The following is a 20429-nucleotide window of genomic DNA, read 5'->3' as shown; positions in this document are numbered from 1 at the left end:
CATTCATCGTGTATTCCTGTGCCTTGTTTGTCCTTCCCAAGTGCATCACCTCACACTTTTCCAGATTAAATTCCATTTGCCATTGATCAGCCCATCTGACCAGCCTGTCTATATCCTCCTGTAATCTGAGGCTATCCTCCTCACTATTTACCACCCCGCCAATTTTTGTGTCATCCGCGAACTTACTGATCAACCCACCTACGTTCAAGTCTAAATCGTTTATATATACCACAAACAGCAAGGGACCCAACACCGATCCCTGTGGAACCCCACTGGACACAGGCATCCAGTCACAAAAACACCCCTTGACCATCACCCTCTGCTTCCTGCCACTCAGCCAATTTTGGATCCAATTTGCCAAATTGCCTTGGATCCCATGGGCTCTTACCTTCGTTATCAGTCTCCCATGCGGGACCTTATCAAAAGCCTTGCTGAAGTCCAAGTAGACTACGTCAAATGCATTGCCCTCGTCTACACACCACATAGATGTTACAACACAAAACCAAGTAATTTGGCTCAACTATTCTATGCCTGTGCTTAAGCCCCAGATGAGCCTCCTCCCATTCTACATCTTTTAATCCTATCAGCATATCCTTTAGGTACAGTCCCATGCAAATTTTATGACAGAATCATAGAATAGTACAGCATAGAAAAAAAGCATTTAGGCCCATCGAGTGTGCTCTTTTGAAGAGCAAGCCAGTTAGTATCAGTCCCCCATTCTTATCCCATTTCCCTGCAGCTACCACTTATCAGGCCAGTCATTTCAAATTCTAACCAGTCATTGTGTAAAAGCGTTTTTCCTCAGGTCACCTTGGGCTCTTTTTCCAGTCACCTTAAATTTGTCCCCCCTGGACTCTTAGGTCACTGGAAACAGGTGTCAGCTGTGGCTCAGTTCATAGCACCCTCGCCTTTGAATCAGAGGGTTGTGGGTTCATGTCCCACTCCCGGAAACCAAGAACTGTGATTGTACTCGAAAGAGTTGCAATCTGTGACTGTTGATAATTTGAAAGGTGTCAGCTGTGGCTCAGTCCATAGCACCCTCGCCTTTGAATCAGAGGGTTGTGGGTTCATGTCCCACTCCCGGAAACCAAGAACTGTGATTGTACTCGAAAGAGTTGCAATCTGTGACTGTTGATAACTCGAAAGAAAGCTTTTTTTTTCATTTACACTATCTAAACTTCTCATGATTTTAAACACCGCTCTCAAACCTCTTCTTAGCCTTCTCGGCTCCAAAGAGAACCTTTTCCAACCTATTCACATAACTGTGATTACCCCAGCCCTCAAACAATTCCAGTAAGTCTCTCTGCACCTCTCTGAAAGCCTGGTCCCTAGATTGGTTCAATGGTTAGCATTCTTGTTTTCAAATCCCTCCATGGCCTAGCCCCTCCCTACAACCTCCTGAAATAACTGCACTCCAATTCTGTCCTTGATTTAAATCTCTCCACCACTGGTGACCGTGCCTTAGCTGCTAAGCCCTGGAATTTCATATCTAACCCTTGAGATGCCTTTCTATGCAGATATACGAGTTGGAGCTCATTAGCTCCATTGGCTAGATGACTAGCATGTGGTCCAGAATAATGCCAATAACACGAGTTTGATTCCCGTTCCAGCTAAGATGGACTTGGGACCTGCCCCTTTGCCCTGCCTTTGAGAATGGAAGGTGACACTAAATCACCACTGACAAAAACTGCCAAGAAAATGGCTCAGGATGAAGCACCAGCATACAAGGAGCCAAGGATCTACATTCAGGCAGGGCACACATAACATACCGTAAACAAGTTATTGTTTGTTATAACTTCCTGGCTTTTATATTATATGACTATTATGATCCCAGCTGAGATTACCACTGGACAAGCCTGATCCCAGAGAGGAACCCAGCTCGATAGATCCTAACTTTTATCTGTTTGTTTAGTTACGTGGAGAGTGGCTACTGAACAGAGTCACAGGAGTCAGCTGATGAACTTTTAACAAAAGGATAAAACATTTATTCAACAAGAAAAGATGGACTATATTATAATACTCCTTCACCCACAAGTACACCTTTACAGATATATACAGATTTGTAAGGATAACACAAGTTACAAAAGCTATTTTATACTCTAATGTCCACAGTAAGTATGCAGTCCATGTACCAATAGGCACCCTGTGGTCAGATATGCCACACTCTGAAACTGAGTGGCAGATGCCACCTCAACCAGATGTTATGGATTTTGCCTCAACTCTCCCCCAGATACTTGTCACACTGAGCCAACCAGTCTCACTGCACTCCATCTTTCACATGAGGGTTTCCAATCTCTACTTTCCAACAACTCACCTTGGAATCTTCTTCCAAACTGATGCTTTCTCTCAGGCGCCTTCTGCAAGGGTTCACCACCAAGGTTTAGAACTCTCCTTCTGATGTTCCTCTCCCCTAGGTTACCACATGCCTTCAAGCTGTCTTCCATGCAATCTTTCTCATCGACTTAACTGTCAGCAGTATACCACTGCTTCACAAGCCCATAGCAAGAGTTATAGACCTTCAGTTGTCTCTGTGGACCTTCTTGCCTTTTGCAAGCTGTTCTCGCTTTAAATCTACTTTTTGCAGCTTTTGTCATTTTAAATCTGAAGCTTGGGGCCTTTCTGTCTGCCCCTCACTCTTAGCTTTACTTAACAGGATGTTTTCCAGGTTCCTGTCCTTCCTTTGACTAGAAAGTCCGCTTGGTACTTTCCCATGTTTATGTCTCACTCTTTTGGCCTTGGGACCTTTTGGTTCTTTTGGGAAATCTGCAGCTCCCTCTCCCAGTGTACAGTCTCTCTGGGGTCCTGGCTTCAAACTGAACTTATAACTGCTGTTTCTTTAGTTTTGTCTGTGTGTGTCTGTGGGAGGGACCTGCCTCTCTGGGCCCCTGTTGCTAGGCAACGGCCCAATTTTTCCACCCTTGTTTGTTTACCTTAGCTGAAACAGTCATAAAAAAACCTCTTTAGACTCGTTGGCACCTTTTTAAAGTGGAACTAGAACTCAATTTGACCTTTTTTAACACAGATACAGAAATACAAATCACATTTAAACTTTAAAGCTAAAACTCATTCCTAACACCTACAAATACCAATATAACTTAAACTGTCTCTATTGCCTAACAATGACTCCATTAATAAGACATATGATCTCACATTTTATTAATGACCAAGTTTTGTGTCATCTGAATATTTTGAAATTGTCCATTTTAACTCCCAGTGCCAAGACATTGTGTTCAAAAACAGTAGTAGTCCTAATTGCTAAACCCTGGAGAACATCATTGTATAGCCTGCTGCAGTCTAAACAACAGCATAGGTCTCTGTTTTCTATCTGTAAGCCACTCTGTATCCATGCTGCTGGTGCCCTTTTTTGCCAAATAGGTTTAAATTTTGCTAACAAATCTGATGTGTGATACTTTATCAAATTCCTTTTTAAAGTCCATATACATAACATCAACTGCACTTCCCTCCTCTATAACCTCATCAAAAACTTAATCAAGTTAGTCAAGCACCATTTTCCCTTAAAACATCTTGGACTAAAAATTAGTCTACGCTGTTTATTTTGGCCCAAGAGTCATGATTCATGACCTGCCTATGCCCATGAGGTAAACAACATACAAACCTGGTGCGACCATCTCATTTATCTACCTGTAGCACTGCTTTGAGCAAGGCTGCAATTCTTAACAAGGAAAATGGAACAGATGGGAAGAGAGATCATGGCCAGGTTCACAAATGCAACATTGAAGGAGGTGGACAGGAGGAGAGAGGCCATGTTTTTGTGGGGGAGGAAGGTAGTAAGCCTTCTAGGACCACCCTCAGAAGGGAATTGGATCAGGGTCCCAGAGAGGTCAATTTGAAGACCTGAGGACTTAACAGCAGGACCACAAGAAATGTAATGACCTCACATGGGTGCTCAAGATCAGTAAAAGCATTTTTACCTTCAGCCTCTCATGCGATTCAATATACCACATGCCCATCGTTCACACATCAGGTCAGACCAGACTTGAGCCAAACACCCAGGTACTCCACCTCACTTTCACACACACATACAAACAATGTTAGCTTCACATCCAGTTGCTGCTACATACCCCCAGCTATTTGTCAATGGCAGGTACATCATCCAAACATAGTTCAACACGTGATCGGTGACGTTCCTCCCTTTTTCTTGCAGGACACGAAGATCCATAACAAGAGGGAGTAGAGAGGATCTGAACAAACAAGGATGTCTCAACCACCTGGGCCCTACAGAGGAGATAGTTCCCCACATCATGGGCTTGATTGCTGAGAATTTTGAGGATGGCGTTATATTACTGCCTTATGCCCTTTCTTAATTCCCAGTTAATTCTCATCTTGCTGTCTGGCATGATGATGGTGTGACCATGGACCTCTTGCTTTCCACCCCAATCTTCCACATTCTGATTTCCAGCTCTCAAACATGGAAGAGTTTCTACCTGCCCAGCCACATCACCCCGAGGAGGAAGGGAGAGAGCAACAATACAGTACGTTTGAAAAAGCTCCATAACTTGATCTGACCCTCACAACTACCAGCTGAGAAATGAGCACTGCAGGTACACTAGAGGCTAGTACAGAGCTGGGATCAAGTTAGGACAGGGCTGAGTCAGTGGCATGAGTGGGCTGCCATCAGCCAGAGAGAAGGGATAGTTCATATGCCAGATTACTGGAGGGTGAGGTCGCAGATGAGTTCTGCTACAGGGGTCTCAGACGCAGACATTGATGGGGCAGCAGACAGGAGAAAGTTAATGAAAATGCACAACGAGATGCTGGGTGCATTGGTTGGCCTCTCGCACACCTTGTCACTGTCAGGAAGCACGGTGGAGTCTGGCGCCGACTTGATGGAGGTTAGCGTGCAGAGTTTGCCATCTCTCCAGCCTCTGCTACAACTCTTTATTGTATGAAATGAGGTGACATGTAAGCAAATAGCAATTGCCTAACCCCTAGGACCTCCCGACAATGCAAGAAAAAGTTTAGGAACCTCACAAGTTGAGTGAAGGTCGGTCTGATGGCAGAAAACTGTCATTCACCTATATTTAAAATGTTCTTGTCTCTCAATCTGTTTAGAGTTTAGAAATACAGTAATAAGCAAAAGAGCATAAAGATGTTAACTGAATAAGCTGTACAGGAAATAATTACATTATATCACCAGAGAATCCAGGTACGCCCTTTGAAGAATGATTTTCTCTGTAGGAACTTCATAACAGAAGTAATCCAAATGCTACAGTCGGCAAATAAGTGGCAACCATTTTACTCTCATGCAGAAAGAGACTGAACATAATTCATAAAGAACAATGAGATATAGAAAGGAGAAAATCTGACACTTGTCCATTAACCCAGCAGGAGGAGGAGGGAATTGAAATATTAGGATTTCATTTAGTGGAGATAATATTGAAAGGGCACATGAGAGACCTTGCATTCACAGGTGGTTTGTGCAGGGTACGTGCTAATTTTCAAAGATCCAAAAAGGATTTCAGCTTTCTTACACTCGTACTCTGAAGAGAATCTTGCATGAGCAAAACAAGGAGGAAACAGGGAGGTGGTAGGAACCTTGTTGCATTTCTCTGCATTTTTCTTTCCACAGGAACTGGGAGTAAAGAAGAGAAAAACAGAAAGAGAAACTGATCCAATGGTAGGAATAGCCAACAGAAATTCACCAGGTCATCGATCATCCTCTCACTCACTCATATCACTGACCCAGAAAATCACTCGGAGGGGATTGTAGCTCGTTTATGTGAGAACTGGTGCATGACACACAAAGAAGCCAGGGAAAATAAAGAAAGATGTTTCTGAGAAAATCCCTTGATGAAGATCATTCAGGTGATGATCTCAAAGTGATATGGCTGTGAGAAGAAGGATGCTAACAGAACATCAAAGTCATATGTAGGCATTGTACAGCCCCTCTAAAAACATGCAGCAGATGGTAGGACTGACAGCCAATGCCATCCTCTCAGTCATATCAAAGGGGTCTGTTCAACAATGCTACAGCCTACAGTGAGTGATAGTTAAATAAATCCCTATTTCTGTTCCAAGTACCTTGCAGCAAGTCACCTCCAATTTATAAGCCTTGGTTTATTTTTTTTGTCATTCATTTATGGGATGTGGGTGTCACTGGCTGGGCCAGCACTTTTATTGCCTGTCCTTAATTGCCCTTGAGAAGGTGGTGGCGAGCTGCCTTCTTGAACCGCTGCAGTCCATGTGGTGTGGGTACACTCAGAGTGCTGTTAGGGAGGGAGTTCAAGGATTTTGACCCAGCGACAGTGAAGGAACGGTGATATAGTTCCAAGTCAGGATGGTGAGTGGCTTGAAGGGGAACTTCCAGGTGGTGGTGCTCCTGTGTGTCTGCTGATCTTGTCCTTCTAGATGGTAGCAATTGTGGGTTTGGAAGGCGCTGCCTAAGGAGTCTTGGTGAGTCCCTGAGTTCCTGCAGTGCATCTTGTAGAAGGTACACATTGCTGCCACTGTTTGTCAGTAGTGGAGGGAGTGAATGTTTGTGGAAGGGGTGCCAATCAAGTGAGCTGCTTTGTCCTGGATGGTATCAAGCTTCTTGAGTGTTGTTGGAGCTGCATTCACCCAGGCAAGTGTAGATGGTAGGTATGCTTTACTAAATGGAGATAATGGAGAGAGCAATATTTAATAATTTCTGAGATGTCCAGAGCACCAGTTTGGAAGGTTTCATAATACTCAGGACACTGTCTTTCAGTAATTAAGGTATATTTGTAATGCCATTACAGCCATTATTGTGATCTCATGCCTGGTGGGTGAACAGGCGATGGCTCCAAAGATTGTGTCTTCCCTTAGAACAGTAACAGCAAAAGGTTCTCTGCTCAGTACCTCAGTGTTTACAGATTGAGGGAAGTCAGCAGACTAAAGCCGTGGAGATTCCAAGCGCAGAGGAGCAGCCTGGCACAGATCAATATCCTCTATGGCCTGTTCAGGAACACACACGAGATAAACATCAACTGCTGCTAGAAGATCATCAACATTTTACAATGCAAAGAGCTGCCAATGACCAAGTGTTGCAGACTGGTACATTCTAAGATCCAGGACTGCATGCCGAGGGACATGCTAAAACTTGGAGCAGATGTCGCAAAGACCCAAGGGGAAAGGCCACTGTCTAAAGCCCTCCCGTCATAGTGTACTGAAACGCTGGTGTTATGGTGCATAATTATGATATTACAACTCTTTAGAAAAATTGTTCTGAAGGCCACATTGAAAAAAAACCTTGGGTTGAATTTAGAGACTGTTCAAAATGGCTCCAGGCTACAAGTCAGGAGTGTGGATTTCAATCATCTTTCTCTTACCTGCAGAGGAGACAGGATGTATTCCTCAGACATATATATTTAAAATTCAATGGGTGTTCCAAAAGAGTAAACAAAACCTCATTGACTTGATGGCTTTTCCTCCAAACACAAATATAATAATTGATGAGCCACTGTAAGGTGTAAATAACCTTGATCTTTTTGATCACTACAGGTGGTAAGGGGACTTCAGACAACTGTAATGGAAATAGCACTATCCTTATATGAAAAGTGACTCAGACGTTCTGGTACAGGTCACATGGTGATGGTGGCCATCTTGCCTTACCTGCAAAAACTATTGAATAGGGCAGGAAAAAGGCAGATCCACACTTCAGATAATGAAACTCGACTTCACACATATCAGGCCTGCATTGAACACTAAAGAAACTGAACTGATCCAATTTTTAAATGAGTGTCATTTTAGCTTCATTTGTAAGTAAACTTTGTATATGTGTTATTAACTTTATCTTTTCTTTGGTAACTTCCAGAGCAATGGAGTAAAATAAACTCTTCTCTTTTTAAGTAAATAAGCTTTGTTTCTGGATTATTTTAAATTGAATTTCTCACTCCAAGGGTGAAATATACAACCACACATATCATAAGACCATAAGACATAGAAGCAGAAATTAGGCCATTTGGCCCATTGAGTCTGCTCCGCCATTCAATCATGGCTGATAAGTTTCTCAACCCCAATCTCCCGCCTTCTCCCCGTAACCTTTGATCCCCTTACCAATTAAGAACCTATCTATCTCGGTCTTAAATACACTCAATGACCTGGCCTCCACAGCCTTCTGCGGCAATGAATTCCATAGATTCACCACTCTCTGGCTAAAGAAGTTTCTCCTCATCTCTGTTCTAAAAGGTCTTCCCTTTACTCTGAGGCTGTGCCCTTGGGTCCTAGTCTCTCCTACTAATGGAAACATCTTCCCCACGTCCACTCTATCCAGGCCTTTCAGTATTCTGTAAGTTTCAATCAGATCCCCTCTCATCCTTCTAAACTCCATTGAGTATAGACCCAGAGTCCTCAAACGTTCCTCGTATGTTAAGCCTTTCATTCCTGGGATCATTCTCGTGAACCTCCTCTGGACCCTCTCCAGGGCCAGCGCATCCTTCCTGAGATATGGGGCCCAAAATTGCTCACAATATTCTAACTGTGGTCTGACCAGAGCCTTATAAAGCCTCAGCAGCACATCCCTGCTTTTATATTCTAGTCCTCTCGAAATAAATGCCAACATTGCATTTGCCTTCCTAACTACCGACTCAACCTGCAAGTTAACCTTAAGAGAATCCTGGACTAGGACTTCCAAGTCCCTTTGCACTCCAGACTTCTGAATTCTCTCCCCATTTAGAAAATAGTTTATGCCTCTATTCTTCCTACCAAAGTGCATGAGCTCACACTTCCCCACGTTGAATTCCATCTGCCACTTCTTTGTCCATTCTCCTAACCTGTCCAAATCCTTCTGCAGCCTCCCCGCCTCCTCAATACTACCTGTCCCTCCACCTATCTTTGTATCATCTGCAAACTTAGCCAGGATGCCCTCAGTTCCTTCATCTAGATCATTAATGTATAAAGTGAAAAATTGTGGTCCCAACACTGACCCCTGTGGAACTCCACTAGTCACCGGTCACCATCCTGAGAAGGACCCCCTTATTCCCACTCTCTGCCTCCTGCCAGACAGCCAATCTTCTATCCATGCTGGTACCTTGCCTCTAACTCCATGGGTTTTTATCTTCCTGAGCAGCCTCCTGTGCGGCACCTTGTCAAAGGCCTTCTGGATGTCCAAGTAAATAACATCCATTGGCTTTCCTTTGTCTAACCTACTCATTACCTCCTCAAAGAATTCTAACAGATTTGTCGGGCATGACCTCCCCTTGATGAAACCATGCTGACTTTGCCCTATTTTACCATGCACTTCCAAGTATTCTGAAATCTCATCCTTAATAATGGACTCTAAAATCTTACCAACGACCGAGGTCAGGCTAATCGGCCTGTAATTTCCCAATGCACTGCCAATGGGCAACTTTATTGTGACAATTGGGGGCTCGGGTCCAGCATTGAATTCATTTGCAAACCTGCCAACTTTGAATTTTGAAGTAATTGGAAGTAATAGGAGAAAATAATAAAGCCTAAATTGTTTGAAATCAGATGAGAATCTGCAGCTATGAGCTTTTCGAAAACTCCTAACAATTGAAGTTATGATGGCTAGATTTGATGCACAGATGTTTATGGAACAGAAGGTCTTAACATGGGAAAAAATAGTGCCCTTAAACTAAGAACAGCTAAAAGCCACAGCTAAACAGATAGGACTTAAAATACCCAACAAGGCAAAGAGACACAAGTTTCTCAAGATGCTGGTTGAGCATTTGGGACTCAGTCCAGAGTGGGGCCAGATAGAAGAAGCCAAGCTACTTTTGCCAATAAACAGCTGAATAAGCTCAGAATAGAGCTAGAGTTTCGGGAAAGAGAAAAAGAGAGGGAAACCAGGAGGATGGGTTTTCCAGCTCCAAACATTGGAAATGGAGTTGCAGATACAAAAGGAGAGAGACCTAAGACAGCTCAAGGCTGATAGGGAAAATTTTACTCTGCCTGGTAACAGTCCAAATCCCCATAACCCAGAAATAGCTTTTGAAGTCCAAAACTTTTCCAAATTTGTTCCCAAGTTTGAAGAGCGAGACGAAGAATCTTTTTCTGCCACTTTTGAGAAGGTAGCTGGTCAGCTACATTGGCCACAAGAATTGTGGACATTCATGATATAGGGTCAGCTATCAGGAAAGGTCCAAGAAATCAATTCTATGCTGTCCTCTGAAGTGACTGTTACGATCCCAGCTGATATTACTGCTGGACAAGCCTGACCCCAGGATCGAACCTGGCTTGACAGATCCTAACTTTTATTTATTGTTTAGCTATGTGGGGAGTGGCTACTGAACAGTGTCATAGAAGTCAGCTGATGAACTTTTAACAAAAAAAATTAAACATCTATTTAACATGAAAAGATGAACTATGTTACAATACTCCTTCATCCACAACTATACCTTTACAGATATATACAGATTTGTAAGGATAACACAAGTCACAAAAACTATTTTATACTCTAATATTCACAGTAAGTATACAGTCCATGTAAACCAATAGGTGACCTGTGGTCAGACATGCTACACTCTGAAACCAAGTGACAGATGCTACCCCAAACCGATGCTATGGATCTCCCATCAACTCCCCACAGATGCTTGTCACACTGTGATCCAACTGGCCTCACTGAACTCTGTCTTTCACATGAGGGTTCCCAATCTCCACTCTCCAAAAGCTCACTTTGGAATTTTCTCCCAAATGCTTTCTCTCAGGTGCCTTCTGCCAGCATCCACCTCCCTGCTTTCAAACTCTCCTCCCCATGTTCCTCTTCCCTGGCTCACCACGTGCATTCAAACTTCCTTCTGCGCACTCTCTCTCACCAACTCAGCTGTCAACAGTACACCACAGCATCACATGCCTATATCAAAGAGTTACAAACCTTCAGCTGTTTCTTTGGACCTTCTGGCCTCTCACTTTAAATCTGCTTCCTGCAGCTTTTCTTACTTTAAGCTGGAAGCTTGAAGACTTCCTCTGCTCCTCACTCTTAACTTCAATTAACAGGATCTTTTCCGGTTCCTGTCCTTCCTTTGACTAGAAGGTGTTCTTGGGACTTTCTCCTGTTTCTGTCTCACTCCTTGGTGTTGCGACCTTTGAGTTCTTTTGCGAAATCTGCTCTCACTCTGCAGCTCCCTCTCCCAGTGTCCAGTCTCTCTAGAATCCTGGCTTCAACTTCAGTTTGGGACTTGATATCTGCCCCTCTGCTCCAGTCTCCTCCTGGCAGCTGTTTTCAACTAAACTCAAACTGCTCTCTTTTTGGTTTTTCTGTTTGTGTGTGGATGGGTCTCCCTCTCTGACCCCTGTTGCTAGGCAACAGTAGAGTTTTCTCTACTCTTGTGTTTGCTTTAACTTCTCCCCAAGAGTCATAAAACTCATTAGAAATGCAGGTATACAAACAGCTTTAGGCCTGCTGTCTCCCTCAAAGTGAAACTGAATCTCTTTTAAAGTGAAACTAGAACTCAACTTGACCTTTTCTTAACACACAAATACAGAAACACAGATCAAACTTAAACATTAAAGCTAAAACTCATTCCTAACATCCACAAATACAAATATAACTTACCTAAACTACCTCTATTTCCTAACATGATAATCAAAAACAGACCAAACCTACAATCCTTAATATCTATTAAATAGTGCAGAGGCATATCATCAGAAATCTTGGAACTCCCGTAACAATCCACAGAGACTTATTTGGAATTCAAAAGAATTAACCAGATCGACCAGTGGTACCACACTTTAAAAATAAAGCGTACCTGCAAAGCAATAAGTGGATTGGTACTGTTAGGAGTTTTAAGTCTGCGTCCTCTATAATATAAAAATGGACCTCGAGGAACAGCAGGTTACCCCAGCAAGGGAAGCTGCAGCTATGGTTAAGGACTACAAACTGACTCTCAAACTATTGAACCACAGCAGACCTGGGTCAGTTAGAAGGGTCCCGGTGGATTGGCAAATAACTAATGTAGCTCCCTTATTCAAGAAAGGAGGGAGATGGAAAGTAGGAAACTACAGGCCAGTTAGCCTAACATCAGTCACAGGGAAATTGCTGGAATCCATTATTACGGAGGTTATAACAGGATACTTAGAAAATCACAATGTGATCAGGCAGACTCAACATGCCTTTGTAAAAGCGAAATCATGTTCAACTAATTTATTAGAGTTTTTTGAGGCAGTAACAACCAGAGTGCATAATGGGGAGTCTGTAGATGTGGTGTACTTGAATTTACAAAAGGCATTTGATAAGATGCCACATCAAAGATAAGAGCCCGTGGTGTAGGGGGTAACATGTTAGCACGGAAAAAGGATTGGTTAGTTAATGGGAAACTGAGATTGGGGATAACTGGATCTTTATCACGTTAGCAAGCTGTAACTAGTGGAGTGCCACAGGGATCAGTGTTGGGGCCTCAACCATTTACAATCTGCATCAATGACTTAGATGAAGGGACCAAATGTATGCTAGTTAAATTTGCTGATAACACAGAGATAGGCAGGAAAGTAAGTTGTCATGAGGAGGTAGAGAGCTGCAAAGGGCTATAGACAGGCTGAGTGAGTGGGCAAAAATTGGCAGATGGAGTATAATGTGAGGTTTGGCAGGAAGAATAGAAAAGCAGTATTCTATTTAAATGGAGAAAGATTGCAGAACTCGGTGGTACAGAGGGATCTGGGTGTCCTGGTACATGAATTACAAAAACTTAGTATGCAGGAACAGCAAGTGATAAGGAAGGCAAATGGAATTTTGGTGTTTATTGCAAGGGGAATGGGATATAAAAGTAAAGAAGTTTTACTGCAGCTGTACAGGGCCTTGGTAAGACCACATCTGGAGTACTGTGTACAGCTCTGGCCTTATTTGAAAAAAATATATAATTGTGTTAGAAGCAGCTTAGAGAAGATTCACTGGATTCATTTCTGTGATGGACGGCTTATCTTAGGGAGAAAGGTTGAACAGTTAGGCCTATATCCCTTGTAGTTTAGAAGAATGAATGGTGATCTTATTGAAACGTATAAGATCCTGAGGGGCTTTGACAGGGTAGATATGGGGAGGATGTTTCCACTTGGAGGAGACTATAACTAGAGGACACAGTCTAAGAATAAGAGGTCTCCCTTTTAAGACAGAAATGAGGAGAATTTTTTTCTCTCGGATGGGCGTTAGTATGTGGAATTTTATCCCCAGAAAGCAGTGGAGTCTGCGTTAATGCATTTATTCAAGACTGAGTTAGATAGATTTTTGATAGACAAGGGCATCAAGGGTTATGGGAGCAGGTGGGAAAGTGGAGTTGAGACCACAACCAGGTTAGCCATGATCTTGTCAAATAGTGGACCAGGCTTGAAGGGCTGAATGACCTCCTGCTGTATCTTAGTGCTATGTTCCTATGTTCCTAGTTCATATCAACAAGGAAGAGATAAAAGGGAAATAGAAGAGATAGAAGTATATCCCAAGGAAAAGGAGAGTAGAGAAAATAGTGCAAACCAATCTCCAACTTTTAAAAGAAGGGATCTGGAAAGCAAACAAGCAAGCCCTGTCTGCTTTCAATTGTGGAAAACCAGGACATGTCAAGCACACCTGCTGGCATGTCCAGAAAATCACAGGGAACATTAGAGCACAGCTGTATCTATAGCCATGTAAGTTGTAAGTCTCTTGTGCAAACATAACAGAGGGTGCGGACACATATCGGGCCTTTGTATTCAAGAGGAACATGACTCCTAGGGAAAAGTTTTCCCCCTGTCGGGGGGGGAAGAGCGGGAGTGGGCACGAGTGGGCGGGTTCCCGATTGGCGCCCCCGATTGGGGGCTTGCTGCCATTTTACGAAATAGCGCACAGGTCTCCCTAAGGCTAAGTGCTGCCTCAGGGAGATCGGCTCAGATTTTCAACTTTTAATAAAGGAGTTTAAAAATTTTCCCTGCCATGTCCCCTCAAGCGACACTGTCACATGAGTTGGGACATGTCCATAACTTTTATTTAAACCTTTCATTAAAATTTAAATACCCTCATGAAACCTCATCCCGCCAGTGGATGAGGTTTCATGTTTTTTCACAAGCCCGCCTGGACTCCCGGCCTGCCTGCCAACCTTAAGGTTGGAAAGGCAGGTCCATTAATGAGCTGAACTGGTTTTCTAATGGTCCTAATAGGCCGTTGGCAGGTCGGCGGGTGTGCATCCGACTCGGCTGCGTTCTCACTGACCTGAAAATGGAAATGACGCAGGGTGACGTCGGGAGTTCCACCTGCATCATTTTACACGTTGGCGAGTGGGCCCTGCCCCTGTTCGCTGACCGGAAGATCCTGCCCCTAGTGTTTCCAAGGAACCAGAAAAGGAGATCAGCATTCTCTGAGAGACCAAGTGCCTATTGAAGCTCTAACGGTGAAAATTGAAGATTTCTTGTGAGTCAGCAGAATAAATTCCAGTGAACTAGTCAAAGGACACACTGGAGAATGTATTGCGGTACTGTTGGTAAAAATTCACTTGAAGAGCGAGCTTGCTACAGGGCTGGTAATTTCCACCTTACCCATGCCAGGGGCCAACCTTTTAGAACCATAGATCTATAGAAAAGCTACAGCACAGAAAGAGTCCATTCAGCCCATTGTGTCTCCACCGGCCGAAAAAGAAAAAACACAAAAAAAAAATCTAGCTTCCCATTTTAATCCTACCATCCAGCACCTGGTCTGTAGCCTTTCAGGTTACAGTACTTTAGGTGCAGTTCCAGGTACATATTAAATGAGCTGAGTGTTTCTGCCTCCACCACTAAACCAGGCAGCAAATTCCAGACACCCACCACCCTCTGGGTGAAGAAGTTTTTCCTCATGTCCCCTCTAATCCTTCTACCAATCACTTTAAATCTGTGCCCCCCCCACCCCCCCCAGGTAACTGACCTCTCTGCTGGGAGAAACAGGACATCCCTGTCTACTCTATCTAGGCCCTTCATAATCTTGTACACCTCAATCAGATCAACCCCTCAGTCTCCTCACATTCAAGGAAAACAGCCCTAGCCTATCCAATCTTTCTTCATAGCTGCAATTTTCCAACCCTGGCGTATCTCCTCTGTACACCTCTGTACTCTCTCCGGAGCAATTATGTCCTTCCTGTATTGTGGTGACCAGGACTGAATACAAATTTCCAGCTGTGGCCTAACCAGCATTTTATACAGTTCCAGCATTACATCCCTGCTTTTGTATTCTACACCTCATCCAATAAAGGAAAGCATTTGATATGCTTTCTTTACCACCTTACCCACCTGTCCTGCCACTTCCAGGGACCTGTGGACATGCACACTAAAGCCTCTCACTTCCTCTACCCCTCCCAACATCCTCCCATTTATTTTATATTCCATAGCTTTGTTTGCCCTCCCCAAATGCATTACCTCGCACTTCTCTGGATTGAATTCCGTCTGCCACTTTTCCACATGCTCAACCAAAACATTGCTATCACCCTGGAGACAACAGCTATCCTGTTCACTATCAACTACACAGCCAATTTTTGTGCCATCTGCAAATTTCTCAACCATGCCTCCCACATTTAAGTTCAAATCATTAACATCTGCAACAAACAGCAAGGGCCCCAACACCTAGCCCTGTGGAACGCCACTAGAAACCATTTTCCATTCACAAAAACATCCATCGACCTTTGTTTCCTGTCACTGAGGCAATGCTGAATCTAACTTGCCACATTTCCCTGTATCCCATGGGCTTTTACATTTCTGGCCAATCTGCCATGTGGGACCTTGTCAAATGCCTTACTGAAATCCATGTAGACAACATCCACTGCACTACCCTCATCAATCCTCGTTACTTCCTCAAAAAATTCAATTTACTGGGGAATGACCTGGCAGACTGGACAGTGTTACACCCAAAAATTCAAGGACAGTTCAGAGAGGCTGACGAGACTGAACAATACCAACAGAATTCTGCAGAGGTGCAGAAAGCTGTGAAAGGTTCAGAAGCCCTGCAGGGGCCAATGGAACCCATAAGGGGTGAAGTAGCTCAGGAGAAGCCACTTGAGTCAAAAGAGGCCAAAACCAGACCAGTAGAATTAAGAGAACAAGGAAAGATCCGTGGAATGGAAGAAAAGATGACGGGAGTGACCTTGCGATTGGGTTAGCAGACACTTTCTTCTCAGAGTTAAGCAGGGACCTGGGAAGCTCCAAAGCAGGTAAAGGGACAGTGAGGGCGACACCTCACACAGTTGAAGAGCCACAGGGTGGGGCAGCAGAAGCCAGCCAGAAACCTGTGAGCATGGATGTCCCAAAAGATGTTGGGCAGACTGGGGGACCAACCCAACCCCACAGAACAGAATTGGAGAAATCATTATTACCCCTTAAGCCAAACCACATTCCTAACTGCCCAAAAGGAAGTTCAAGTGTTGCTGCCACCTCCTGGGGCTCTGAAACTTATGTACCCCAGAAATTCGAATCCTCAGCGGGCTGATACTTGAACGGCCAAGCTCCTCGATTTTGGATACAGGTCATTAAGCAAAAAGTTAAAGGCTTTACAACACCTTCCCCAAGCAGTCAACTTAATCTGCATGTTAAAAACCTTCATACAAAAAGTAACCTGCTGACTTCTGACACAATCAGCATGAAGTCTAAACTTTCCTCAAGTGGTAACTGCTTTAAGAATCCGATGGCTGATATTCACAATTCTGAACTTTTGTGCCTTAACTGTAAAAGCCATTCAGCAGATAATTGGGAAATATTAAGAGAGAAGGGAAAGTGCATTGCATCAGCAAACTGTGTGTGTGTGTGAAGAAAAAAAACATTCCCAGAGTGTGCGCATTTCTTTGGTCTTTTGTTTCGTACGAAAAGAACATGTAAATAAAGTGAAAATGGAATTTTTGTTCCTCAAAGGGAGGAGCAATGTTACCGTGCATGGTTATGATGGTCGGGATTTTCCGTGCCCACCGGCATCGAGCGTGTTTGGTGGCATGAGCATACAGCCTGGCGCGAGCGGTTTCATGACAGCGTGAAACCCGTTTGCGATTGTCCGCTCAGTCCGCTGGTGGCGGGCCACGTCTTCCGCCATCGGACGGCGGAAACCTCATCGTAATTCATCTGCGTATCATCATTAGGCCAGCCCGCTGGAATCGTTCTCCCCCCCACCCCTCCCCCCCCGCTGGACTGTCCGTCCATGTTGGCGGGAAAGCACGCCGACGTGTTTCACAGCAGTACATAAGAGGCGTGCACTTGCCAGGCTGCACTTTGAGGGGAACTCGGAGGTGAGTGCACGATAACATTGTTCAGCGCTCGCCTGGGTCACCTGTTGGACTTCAAGATTGAGGTGCATTGAGGTTGAGGGGGTGGTGGGTGGTGGGAGGTGCAAGGGCAGCCCTGATGCTGAGGAGACTTGTGGGATGGTGGGGGGATGGCATGTGGGGAGGGGGTGATGGGGGCCTGTGGGAGGTTGGGGGACAAGGGCTGCCTTGTGGTTGAGGTGACTGGTGGGGGGCGGGGGGGTGGGGGGCAAGCGCAAGGGCAGCCCTGCCGTTCAATATAGCGCACAAGAATTCAGGGTGGGGGGGTAGGGTGGGTGAGAGGAGTGGCCGCACATTAGGGATACCTTGTATAAAGTGATCATTCCTCTGCAGCTCAGGCAGTTCAGGTGCAGCCACATTGATATGATTGGAGTTGGGCCTCTAGCTTCTCTGCCACTCAAGCAATGCAGAGGCATCACAGTGCCACCAAGTGCTCCAAAAGCTTTTCACCCCTGCCTCCCCCACCACAACCACCTTGCCACCACCCCTCCACTCCCCCCGCCACCCTCCCCCCGGCCGGTACAGACTGCAAAGTAATGAGCATTTTAGTGGACTGTAGAACAGTTGGACGACTGCACATGTTGTACAATCTCCTTGCTAAAGCTGGCCATGGAGCAGTCACTGGAGGAGGCACTCACTCCCTTGCAATGTCATCATCCCGGTTTGGACCAGTCTCCCCCTTGGTTCAAGCTAACAGTGCAGCCTTGCAGTGCGGGTTAGGAGAATGCCTGTGCCTGAGCTGAGAGCACAGCATGCAGTCCAGTGGGCAAAGCTGCTGCCAATTGGTCAGGTTGAGTGGGGCAGAAGTAGGTGGGGTTTTGGGCAGCCATGCAGCACACTAATCTCTGGCCATCCAAATAGTGGTCAGCGCTCTCTGGGAAGCATTAAGAGGCCTTCAGACTTAACCAGGACAGGTTCTTAGTACACCCATGTTAACCACGTGTTTCTCTCTCTCTTTCATCCTGCAGGAGGACTACATGAGGGTCATGGAGCCTGGTGAACTAGCTGTATACTTGATGGCCTACAGAGAGCAAAGACAATGGAGGAGAGAGCGACTGAGGCTCCTGGCTACACAGAGGCAGGAGCAGAAACCTCAGAAAGAAGGGGCGGCTGGGGCTCCCGCACACACAGCCGAAGTGTCACAGCGAGCCATCATGTGGTGGCCTCAGACTGCAGCAGAGCGACGCTTTAATGAGGCTCATGCTGCAACTCGCAGCTTGGTGGAACAGACCATCGGGATGCTGAAGATGAGGTTCCAGTGCCTGGAGCGGTCTGCTGGAGCCCCACAATACAGACACAGAGGGTGTCACACAACGTCATTGTCTGCTGCGCCCTTTATAACCTGGTGCTGCAATGGGTAGATGAGCTGGCGATCTCCTCTGTTGGGGAGGACGCCGATGGGGATGAGGGTGAAAAAGTCCTCAAAGGCGACAATGACAGGGATGAGGCCCTCACACAAGCTAGATGAGGCAGGCATGCTCGGGAGGCCCTCATAGCTGCTACATTTGTGGAGGATGATGATGACATGCAGTGAGGTGACCCCAAAGAGCCCCACATTGCATGTGTGAATATTTGATTCCAGTCTGGCTTATGGCAATGCACAGACACTCTGTGATAATGCTGCTGTCATGGAGACACTGTGGAGGCCCTAATAGTCACTCAATTGCAGGAGGATGATGAAATGCAGTGAGGACACTCCATAGATCTTCACATAGCCTCTGAGAATGTTTGACTCCTGTCTGGCCAAGGGCAGCTCACTTGCGCTCTGTGATCAGGGTCATATCATAGAGACTCAGCCATGTAACTTTAAAAGCATCTGATCCTTTGTCCACTTCAACATCTAACACCTTCAGGAACACAGTGTCACTGGTCACAAATGCTGAAGAGATGGAGGCCAGCCCCACCCTAAAGGTGCTGAGAGCACACAGAGAGAATGACGGAACTCTGTGGTGCCTGCCCACTACATTCTGGCAGCAATGACAAGCACCACCGAGGTGCAGGCATCAGTAATGTGTCCAGGGGGTGTAAGGCTGGATCACCACTTTGGTCTGAAGGCTGCACAAAGCACAGGGAAGAGGCCCTGGACTGAGACACTTGCCTTTATCTTGTGCAGAAAGGTTTCACATCTGAGTGACAAGAACACTGCTCAGAACAAGGAGCCACAGGCAGGGAGACATTCTTGTGAGTTTATCAACAATTGTGAACATTATGTACAAGTGATTAACGCCAGTGCCCAGGCTATGCAGCTAATTCTTCTTAACTTTCTTAATCCTGCCGCTACATCTTGGTGCTCCCCGGACATTCACAGCGGAGGTGGAAGCAGCCTGCTGACTGCTACACCCTGTCTGTGATGACCTTGGCGGGCATCCTTTCGAGGCCCGAGACCTGGAGGGAACCAGTCTGATTTCAGGGTCCTGCTGTGTGTCAGTGGCACCCTCCTCAGCCTGTGGAGCTGGAGCTTCTGAGGTCACAGGAAGAGGGGATTTGAATGGGACAAACACTCTCGGCGCCACTTGGTGGATGGCCTTGAGATCAACAACTCCTCCCTACGGATGCGGGAGGGCCCCTGGCTGACTCCTTGAGGGGAAGGGGTAGCTGGAGTGAGATCGAGCTGCCCCGCACCCCTCTCGCGTACACCCTGTTGGAGGGCAAATATGGCATCAGCGATGGAGTTGAGTTCGCGCAGCAGCACAGGAATGACATCCTGGACGAAGGTCTCCATGGCAACCACCATCCTGCCAGGGTTGACCTCGCTGTGTTGGCATGCCTGTGCTATGACCTCAGAGTGAAGGCAGATGGACTCCTCCATCATGCCTTGCAATCTGAGGAGTGCAGCGGACATCCCTTCCTGATGTTCCCGATCTTGCCTTTGCAGCTCCATCAACTGTGACATAACTGAGTCCAGAGCTTCGTCACCTGACTCAGATTCAGCAGATTTCTGGCCTCCAGCAGTCCTCCGAGTGCTGGACATCTGAAAAGTCCCTGCTGCAGCCTGCTGTGGATCAGACGATGTGCGGTGTGCTCACCAGATTGTGATCCCGAAGTAACTGTAAAGCTAGGTCCCACCGAGATGTGTGTCTCTGCACTGGTGGAGGGTGTGGGTGAGCGCTGTGGGACTTCAACGAGGGTGCCTCCAGATTCCTCTTCAGAGGTTTCTTCGGGGCTTGATTGGAGGTCCTGGGTCATGGACCCTGTTGGCTGATTCCCAGATGTGCCTGTGGAAGCAAGGAGAGATAATCAGTGCATGGCAGTAGC

This window comes from Cetorhinus maximus, chromosome 18 (genome assembly GCF_964194155.1).
Source record: "Cetorhinus maximus chromosome 18, sCetMax3.hap1.1, whole genome shotgun sequence".
Lineage (NCBI taxonomy): Eukaryota > Metazoa > Chordata > Chondrichthyes > Lamniformes > Cetorhinidae > Cetorhinus > Cetorhinus maximus.
Note: the sequence above shows the minus strand (reverse complement) of the source record.